Here is a 10,919-nt window from a genome sequence, read left to right as displayed (position 1 = left end):
AGACAGGACAGACAGAAGGACAGACAGAAGGACAGACAGCAGGACAGACAGAAGGACAGACAGGACAGACAGAAGAACAGACAGAAGGACAGACAAGACAGACAGCAGGACAGACAGCAGGACAGACAGAAGGACAGACAGGACAGACAGAAGGACAGACAGAAGGACAGACAGATGCCGTGCATGTGTTTATGGGTGACGTCAGATGTTTCACACATGGTCAAACATTTTGGGCTGCATGTGGACGTCTACACATGTCCACACGTCCACCTGGACGCTCACGATCAGCATCATGCAGACCAACACGCTGAACGTACAATTTAAGCTTCAGTAGAACTTTAATTGACAAAATACAGTTGAATTGGTCTCACAACACCATCGTAGTGAATCTGGACCTCCGTCTGATCGGAGATTCTGACGTATATTAATATGTCAGACATCTGTTAACATCTGAAGAACTGAAAGTCAGGTAAATGTGGCCAAATCTAATACTGGGACTCAGGAGGAAAATTACCAACATGCTCTCCAGGCAAAAGTCTGAAATTAACATGAAGCATAAATAAATATGACAATCCTACCAACCCTGAAGAAACTGATTCCATCTGAACCAACTCTACTGTCTGACCAGAACCTCTGATCCAACTCTCCCTACGGACATTCGTTTCTGCAGTTTTGAACAAATGAAAGGACTTCAAACTGCAATGTTAACACTCACTGGGTGGACTGGTCGGATTCTTCACACACCAGACCGCCTGTGACTGGTTTGAAATATCACACGATTGGTTGTGTTGCCTTGTGGAAACGTGTCTCCAATCTTTTTTTTCTGGTTCACTGCCTTTGTTTCCGTCTGTGTGCCATAAAATGTCACGGTCGACTCTTCAAAAGAGTATCGAGAGGCTCTGCTCGCTGAACGCTTTGTTGGAGCATTTCTGCACCTTTATGATCAAACCACCTCTAAATCCTCTGAGATGCTGTTTCACCACACTGTTGTTCTTTCTCCAGTTTCTCTTTACCACTTAAAAATCTCCACGTGCTCACAGGTCTGGAGTGTAAATAAAAGAGAAGCCACGAGTGCTCATAAGTCTCCATGCGGCACTGAGTGCAACTGAGTTTCCATTTTGGAAAAGTTAGTCCTGCATTCTGCTGCATTTACTGATTATAGCTGCTTGAAGATGATTTCTATCTTTGTTTAGCACATAACGTTCGGTCTGTTGTGACCTATGCCAAAAATCAGAATCACTAGATTCTTTATCGTAAAAAGAAAAGCTCAAATTTTGTGAAATAAGCTTTTCACTTCACTTTAAATTCACTTTCTTGCTTAGAGTAGATGAGAAGATATGATACAGCTATAATTTTTGTCTGTTAAATATGAAGCTACAGCCAGGAGGTGGTTAGCTTAGCGCAAAGACCAGAAGCAGGAGGAAACTGCTAGAAATATTCCAGCATATAAAACCACAATTTATTATTTTTATGGATTTGAGAAGTTGACATTTGGAGTAAAGAAGGAGAAAAAGAAGTGAAATCCTGCTTCTATAGTTTGTTTACGTAGCCTCCGGAGCCGGAGGAAGCTTCCTGAAGCTGACCAATCAGAACAGAGTGGGCTCATCAGGAGGCGGGGCCTTAAAGAGACAGGAACTAAAACAGCCTGTTTCAGACAGAGGCTGAACTGAGGGGCTGCATAAAGGACCAGTAGAAGATAAATAAGGAGTTTTAATATGGTAGGTGGATATTTTTAACTCGACAGAGCCATGCTAGCCGTTTCCACAAGCTTCCAGTCTTTTTCTAAGAAAGCTAACATCTAGTGTAGTTTCATATTTGATGCACAGATATGAGAGTGGTATCATTCTTGCACACTTACTGTATTTAATCAGGACAGCGTTTCAAATAAGTGTGAAGGCGTTACTTTTCTAATAGCCTCGCACAAACGTGATGTGCTTATAATTACTCTCCTTCAACAACTCGTATCTGTCTTCTCATTTTCAGCAAGAAAGCAAATTGTGCTTTTTTTACCTAAAATGTTGAGCTTCTCTTAATACGTTTCATTTCTTCACAGTTGTTGTGGAAACACAATATTGCCATCTAAAGCAGGTACATATCACTACATTTAAAGTTTAGTTAGAAGAAGAGAAGAATTAGATATCAGCAGCAAATTCAACCAAATGAAGGTACTTTATTTAAGGATGTTTTTATCCAGCCTGTCAGACTCTCAGTGATTCACTTCAGGTAGTTTTAAATTGAGTTTGTCATCTGATTCGTCATGTGAACAGTGGAGGAGTAACGGACAACTGTTCGTTACACTGGTGATAGATCTGCTATCTTGTCACATGGGCTGCTATAATAATAACAATAATAATAATAATAATAATAATATGATTACAGGTACCTTTGGAAGATATGGATGGAGGGATATTTTTGGTGGATTAATCTAAAAAAAAAAAAAAAAGTTAATCAGGGTTAAATGTTATGATGTAATAATGTGTCAAATACTGAAACTGTTCAATGCAATTTTGTTAAATATAAGGAAATGCCCATTTATTTTCATATTCTGTTGGGGTTTTGAGGAAATATAAGATATCCTGAAGTGTGTGTGTGTGTGTGTGTGTGGCCATGCAAGAAAGAGAATATAAAGTTTGATACTAACTTGATAGTAGTGTTTAGCCAAAAAAATATTGTGTAATTTTGGTTTGTGGACGATCTACATTGTATGATGTAAAAGTATATTTTATAATCATATTAATTTTTTATATATTATATCCTTTATTTTGCCTTGAGTGGATTACTTCTGCTTCTCACCAATGTCCTGCTATGCTACTGTATGTACAGTATGTAGATGTTAGTGTACAATCAACTGTTAGCAAATAAGCTTTATTATTACAGTCTGAACCTAGCATGCTAACTCCTGATTAGCATAGAACAAACATGTCAACATTTGCCCAAAATGTCATAAGTGCTGAAGTCACATTCTAGACTTTTACTTAACATAACGGAGATAAATAAGTCTGATCAGTCAGAGCAGCAGGTTACTAGCAGCTGAATTTGATTGATAAAGACGAGGAACTGGGTTAAAAATGCTTCATTAAGCAGCTAACTGAGCACAGCTAGCTTCAGTCTGTTGCTCTGACAGAAGCTCTGAGTCTCAGAAATCCTCCCACACTGAAGAGAACTGCTGGAGAAAAGAAAAAAATAAGGTTTTAAGACATTTTGTGACTGATTCTCCGAACATTTAATGAGATTTTGCCAACTTCTTCTAAACTTGTGTCCTGTTTTGATTCACCTGAAAGGAATCGTTCAACATTTTGGGAAATGTGCTTATAGAGAGATGCCCTGATGTCATTAGCTTCTGTAACTCAATGAGATACTTTTATTTGTATAGTGTATTAAAGCAAAAGAAAAACACAAGAACAGCAGAATACAAGCACACAGTTAAAGATCAGCTCAAAGAAATTTACAAATGAATCATCCAAAATAAGTGAAACTAATAAAATAAACTTAAAATCAGCAGGACAGAGCTGTATTATTTAAACAAATGAGACTAGTTGCATCACCTTTGACCTCAGAGCCGAACGCCGCCCATCACTGAGTTCACTGATGTCGTCTGTTTGTAAAGTCTTTTAAAATGCATTCTAAAAGAAACTGGTAACCAGTGCAAAGAGGCTGAAACTGGGAAGAGCGCTGAAGCAGGTCGACAAGTATGTTACAACAGTTCAAGTTTGAGGAAATAAAACCATGAATATGTCACCTGAGCTGGTAAAAACATGATTGTTCCAGTTTTTTTTGTTTGTTGTCCAAAGTTCATTCAGCAAAAAATAAAAATTGTTTCTGGAGTTTAAAATATCTTTCATCAATGACGCCCAAAAACAGAAACCGCCCCAACAATCAGAGAGCAGCAGAACATTAAAACTCATCTCTTCAGCTTTACCTCCGTCTGCTGAAACACTACTGCACTTCTTTATAAATGTTCTATTTTACTTCATACCTTCTATGTTTTAACTTTGTTTTTATTTTATTATTATTATTTTTCAGTATGTTTTCTATTTTATGTGTCAGCGGGTTTTATTTTCCATATTATGCATCCTGTGTATTCTCTTTATATTATTTTATATTATTTGTATTATTTGTATTATCAGGTGGGTTTTATTTTCCATCTTAAGTACATTTACATGTGTTTTTTATCTTCATTTTTATATCTTTTAGGTCTTTTTTGATGTGTGTAATTTCCTTTTTGTTTTAAAAAACTTTGAGCTGCTTTTTTTTTTTTACAAATAAAGTTGTTATTATCAACAAAGGGCTCGAGCTAATGGGGAAAATGTGCTCATTAAATTGAAATATTGAACAAACAACATCATTAGATCATTTGTTGTTGAGACGTGTAGAGCGAACCACCAGACAAACCGCTGAATGTTTGTTCCAACCTGTATTTTACTTATTTGTGTTTTTACAAATGATTTTCTGGAAAAGGTTCGAGAGGAATTCTGGTTGTAATTCGGCTCTTTATTCGCTCTGTCTCAACAAAACGGGAGAGATGTTAAGATACATGTACATCAGTCTCATGTCTGTGTGTCGGGACATGGTTAGCATAGCTTAGCATAAAGACTGAAAGCAGTGGGAAACAGCTAGCCTGGCTCTGCTAACACCTGTAAAGCTCACTGATTAACATCTATATCTGGTTATATACACCGTCTATACTACAGTGTGTGAGAATAGAAGAGAAAAAGCATATTTTCCAAAGTGTTGAACTTTTTGTTTAAGGAGGTTATCGGAGAGTCTTCTCACGTTTTCCTTCTTGAGGATTAAAACTTAGATTACAAAGTTTTTAAAAAGTTTTTCTTTCTTTTTTTCACTCTTCTCTCAGAGTAAAGTTAGTATTTGAGGTTTTGTTTTTCCAGGTTTTTTGGGAGTCCAGTCCTGGATGGAATCTGGACTCCAGTTGCTCCAGTTTGAGTCAGTATGATGTCAGTAAGGGAGGTTATGAGTGTGTGTGTGTGTGTGTGTGTGTGTGTGATGAGCTCATGATGAGACAGGAAGCGTCGAGTGACTGGTTTGACGAGGTTTTATGTATTTCTGTTTTCATGCACCCTGTGACCTCACAACTGTACATGAAATGTGAATCATGACGTTCGTGCGTGAAACTGTCGTCTCTGAGTGGCAGCGAGAGAGACGTCTGATGGATCTCGTCACCACCCAGAACTCGTGTAAAAACAACGTCAGTAAACTGTGAACATTGAAAACACATCTGCTGTGAGTTTAACTTTCTGTGACTACGTTTCCCACAATGCATTTCTTTGTTAGACCCTACAGCAACATCTTTTCTTTTAAAAACTCCTCTTTGTAACACAAAAACCTTCTGGTGAGACTTTGTAGTCTGGAATAAACCCTGATGACATCACTGTGACATCATCGGGGGTACATTAACCGCCGCATGACGGGTAAAAATCAGAGGAAAGACCCTTTAAAAGAGTCTTTACACATTAATATTAGTGACTAAAGCGATTATATAATTATTAATAATGAAGTGAAATCATCATTTTCAAATCACACTTGCAGTTTCATTTATTTCAATGAACTGAGTTTCTATTATTATTAACTATTAAATACAGATAACAGTTTTACATGTTGATTATTCCACTAACACTTTATTTTACAACTCCTTTAATTTTACTCTAATATCCTGGAAAAAGTGATTTGAAGGTATTTAACAGTTAATTCTCATTTTTTGTGATGTCAGTAAGACTTTATTTTATAATAATGTAATAATGTAATGTAATGTAGTAATGTCTTCCTTAGTTTTCTTAAATTTGGTAACTAATTATAGAGAAAATACTACATTTACTGTTGGAAACATAAATCCTGCTCCGTGCTGAACTGTGTCGACCACTGAGCTGCTTTGCATTAATTACAGACTGTCAGTCCTCAGCCTCGTTATTTACTGTATAATTTACCAAATTACATCGTTTATTTCCAGGAAACTCATCAGGAAATTATTTGGACATTTTGGAGAGATTTCTAAAAATGTTTGTTTCTATTCGTTGTGACGAAACAAAAACTACGCAGTGAAGTCATTTTAGGATTAAAGTTTAGTATTAATTGCTGATTCATCATCTCAGCCCTGATATGGAGACAAACAGGGACGAGACGCTCGGCTGCACAGAGTTTATAAATCCAGCGTGAGAGGACAGCTGGCTCCCAGGATATTGCCTAATGCAGCTTTTGGGGAATCAAAGCATGATGGGAAAACACAGACACACATGTGTGTGCTGTCTCCGTTCAGTCTGCACGTCTGAGAACTTTAAAACTAGACTGAACTTGATCCTCCTCGTCTGAAGGTAAAGTAAACAGACTGTGATACAGACGACTGGTGTAGCAGCTTAATGTGAACCTTCGTTATCAAATCCTGCAGCAGTGATGATGATAATAATTGTAATTGTACATTAATTCAGCCTTTTGTACAATTGATAATTCTTAAACACCAAAATACACAATAATTTCAACCTACAAGGTGAAATGTAACTTAATCTATATACATGTCCCACTGCGTCTATTTCACGTCACCGTATCTGACCAATCATCTTTCTTCCTGTTCTTTAAATATCGTTGCATCGCTGCCGTTCTCTCCGTGACCTCCGTGATCCACCAGCAGGACCCGTCTATCTCCTGCCTTCATGTGGACTTTATGTAGATTCTGCACATCGACGCTAGAGTAGAGCTAGCTAGAGTCGCTAACATCAATAAATATCATGATGCACTTCCACCTGATCTCTCCTTATTGAAATGTTTAAAAATATGAATGAAAGCAACGCCTTAAAATTTCATGTTAAGTCAACAAATACATATAATTCCTCTAACGTCACCAAAAATGATCTTGCCTAAATATTACATGTTGTATAAACTCCAGCCTTCGTTTGGTGGATTCACATCCGTTAATCCTTTAAATTACTCAGTTTGAGGTTATAAATCTAATTCTGATTTTGGTGACATTTTGGTTTTCATTGATATTTTCTTCATTTGAAGCTTTGGACAGTCTGGATTTGGTGAAATGAAGCAATGCTTCTTAGTTTATTAAAACGTAGTAGTTGCTGTTCAACAGTCAATAAATAACTGTCATTTAACCCTTTCATGCATAGTGGTCACTACAGCGGACAGCTGTACAAAAGCCGTTTTCTTATATATGCATGGGGGTTTTAATGGTATAGTTGCACATCAGCCAACACAGTGGACTCTAGTGTGTCGTCCCATACGCTGCCATCCATTGGCCGGCCTTTGTAAGTGCAACACAAATTACTCAAAACCAAGATGGCCGCCTGCCGGCTCAACAGCTCAGGAATATCTTGCCAATCCTTCTATAGGAACAGACCCTTGCAGGTAAATAAAATTTTGTAACATCAAATAACAACTAAGGAGTAATACAGTTGTTAAAATTTCCAAGTATTGATTTTATGTTGGGAGAAAATGACAATTAATCATCTGTCCACTAAGTTGGACAAACTCCTTGAAAAACGCGTTTTTTTTTTCATGCCTAAAGAGGAATAAAAACACTAGAATAAAAATCCTGACTGAAGTTATCATAATTCATGCATGAAAGGGTTAAGGAGTTGGTCCTGTACTCATTTATTGAAATTTAAATGTGGTTTGAAAGTTTACAGCATTACATGAATAACTGTGATCCAATTTACTGCAAAATGTCTGGTGCAGTAAAACTACTGTATTTTATTTTACAGTTACGTACAGCTACTGTAAAAGTAGATACACTACCATTAAATTACTGTTTCATTTTACAATTGCAATTACAGTACATTTACTGTAATTTATTTTACAGTAAGTTACTTGTCAATTACTGCCAGTTAATTACTGTAAAAATTACAGTAAGTTTTTTTTACAGTGCAAGTATAAACAACATTGTCGAGGTGCTTCCTGTTTGGATATTTAAGGACTGATAACAGCAGATGAATGAAAACGTAAAGATGCTTTCAATAAAACAACTGTAGAGAGAGACTGAGGGCTGAACATGATGTCTGCTGATTGGACAGGCTGAACGTTGACTCCAAACGATGCAGCTTCAAGCTGTATGTAATTAAAACAGTAATGTCACTTCCAGGAAGTGAAAGGCTACTTCCTTCAGTGTTGAGGCTGTTTGTTGTATATATGTTTTAAAAGGTTGTGACACATTCGCTCTTCAGTGTCTTCGGGGGGTGACATGTGTGAGGAAACAGCTGTGAACGCTGACTGACAGCTCTTGAGTTTGGATTTTCCACTGACAGCCATGTTGGCTCTTCAGTGCTGCTCTGTGACCGTTGCTATAGCAACCGGTGTTTCTACAGCAGCTGATCTCTCAGCTCTTGGCCTTGTCACCATGGTGATGTTTTGTGGAGGACGACGGGGGCTTATTTACGGCTATAACCCTCGTCAGCTGTGCAGAGAGAGAGAGAGAAGCAGCAGCATTAAAAACCACCTGGACCGACTCTGAGTGCAGGATGAGACTCCATCTGCACCACTCAGTGACGTTTCATCACCGTGCAGCTGTCAGAGTGAGTCACACCTGTGGAAAACAATACATACCATATATCTCAGAATCTATTTTCATGCTGTAATAAAACACTGAACTCAACACAGTCTCCTGTTGCAGGGATTTAAAAAAAAAAAAAAAAAAATCTTATGACTGAAAATTAGTTCAAGTCATTTTCACCATCCGCAGTTTGTAAAATATGTTACAGGTTATATTGACGTCTGCTAAACAAATAACAGAATATGTTAATTAATGAGATTTCAGCACCACTACACACAAACATTGCTGCTGTTTGGGTTCGGGGTATTTTGTTATTTTGGTGTTATTCTAACGTCGACTTGTGGAGGCAGCTGACGTGAATGTGTGCCAGTCAACTGAGATTTGATTCATTGATCTAATTCAGTTCAATTTGATTGAATTTTATTTATAAAGCACTAAATCACAACAGAAGTCATCAGGACACTTTTCATATAGAGCAGGTCTAGTCCGAACAGTCATTTTTCATTCATCTTTAATAGTCTACATAGTGGTTCTATATTATCATACATATTATTGTTATATTGTCAAGTAATGACAATATAATTAATTAGTAGCCTGAGAGAAGGTCCAATCTTAAAGCAACAGTAGGACTATTAGGCCAAGTATCAGGCTACATAAAGAACTGATAGTAGACAATCAGTGGCTATGACACAATTTACAAGCTGATTTCACCTAAATAAAAGATTATGCCACTATAGCCTGGAGTCAACCATGTCTGAAACCGACATAGAGAGACTATTCATTATCAGCATTCTAGTTACAGCACAACAGACGGATTAGGCATCTGAGAATATTGATTATAGCCTGACGAGAAATATAGACTCACTGTAATTTGGAGGTCATGGAGAAAAGGTGCAAAGAGATGAAATTGATGAAGGAGAGGATCTGGTTCTCCTGCATTACATCACGATGGTAAAAATACACTGGGGGGGAAATAAGTATTCAACATGTCAGCTTGTTTTTCATTAAACATATTTCCAGTGCAGCGACTCATGAAATAAAGACCAAACACTGGTCAGTAAAGAGACACAGCTAAAGAAATCTTAACAGTCTGATCAATAAAAAAGTTATGTGCATTAAATTGGAATGACAGGAAAAAGCTCTGAATCAGGTGATTCCACTAATTAGTCCTCTTACCTGTGTTAATTAGAATCAGCTGGTTAGTGCATGTGACTGTTAGCGCTTCCACTCCTTTAAAAAGGTTTAACAAACTGTCACATATCCATCTCATGATGATTAGAGGCAAAGAGTGAGACTGTTGAGCAGCCGACTGATTCCTCTACTCCCATAAGCACCACTGGGACCATTAACACTCCACCATCAACCGGCCACGCAGAGGAGCTCCTCCTAATATTGTTGACCAGGCAGGAAGAAAATTAGTCAGAAAAGTAGCCAAAGATCCAAGAACCACTCAAAAAGCCACTCTGCTAATCAAATGAATTGAACAGCAAGGTCAGTATTTACAAATGTAGATAACATATCTACACATTTTATAAAGTAAAAGACACTTTTTAAATTGGGTTCACTGAGCTGACTGAGTCACATATCTCAGTACGGCTGATGTTATGGTCGTTATGGAGCAGCTCCAGGTCGTCCACCCAGAGTCCGGTTCTGCTCGACGTTTCTTCCTGTTAAAGTGATTTTACTGGCTGCTGCTCGTGGAGGAATGTTGGGTTTCTGTATATTAAAGAGTTCGGTTTAGACCTGCTCTATGTGGAAACAGCCCGGAGATAACTTCTTTTATGATTTGGTGCTTTATAAATAAAATTGACTTGACATGTACACATCTCACCACTTCAGTCCTGGATTCTCTGAGCTTCATTACTGACCTCTACAGGGTCAAAGAAAACAAAGTTGTACTACGAAACCTTTTAATATTTGTAGATTTAAAGATGATGTTGATGGTGTCGGGAGCTTTCAATTTGAAACTATCAAGCAGCATTTCTCAGATCACCAATAAAACAACCAAAACAAGGATGTGAGGTAGAGTGAAGACATAAAAAGCTCAGAGATTTGTTTCATTCACTTCAAGATAAATGCAAATAAGAGGAGGAAGATCTGGCAGAAAGATCCCTCTTAGTGAGGAGTTCTCAGACCATCCTCTGTTCTGGAGGAGGAAGATCATTAAACCTGCAGCCAGAGAGGAAAACACACAAGGTGTCTGCAGGGAAGAGAGAGAAGAAAAAGGAAATAGTGTAATAGAAGTCAGAGCGTTCGCCATCACATTTGTCTGAAAAGGTGCGTTAATATTTCTAGAAATGTCTCCACAAAGATATTCAAGAGCTTTTATTGTCACATGAACAGAAACATTGAAGGCAGTGAAGCTTCTAGTTCAGTAAATAATAAAATATTTAGTTTGTTCCAACGTCTCACTCGAGGA

Source organism: Thunnus maccoyii, chromosome 4 (genome assembly GCF_910596095.1).
Source record: "Thunnus maccoyii chromosome 4, fThuMac1.1, whole genome shotgun sequence".
NCBI lineage: Eukaryota > Metazoa > Chordata > Actinopteri > Scombriformes > Scombridae > Thunnus > Thunnus maccoyii.
The sequence above is the reverse complement of the archived record's forward strand: the minus strand, read 5'-3'. Positions refer to the sequence as shown.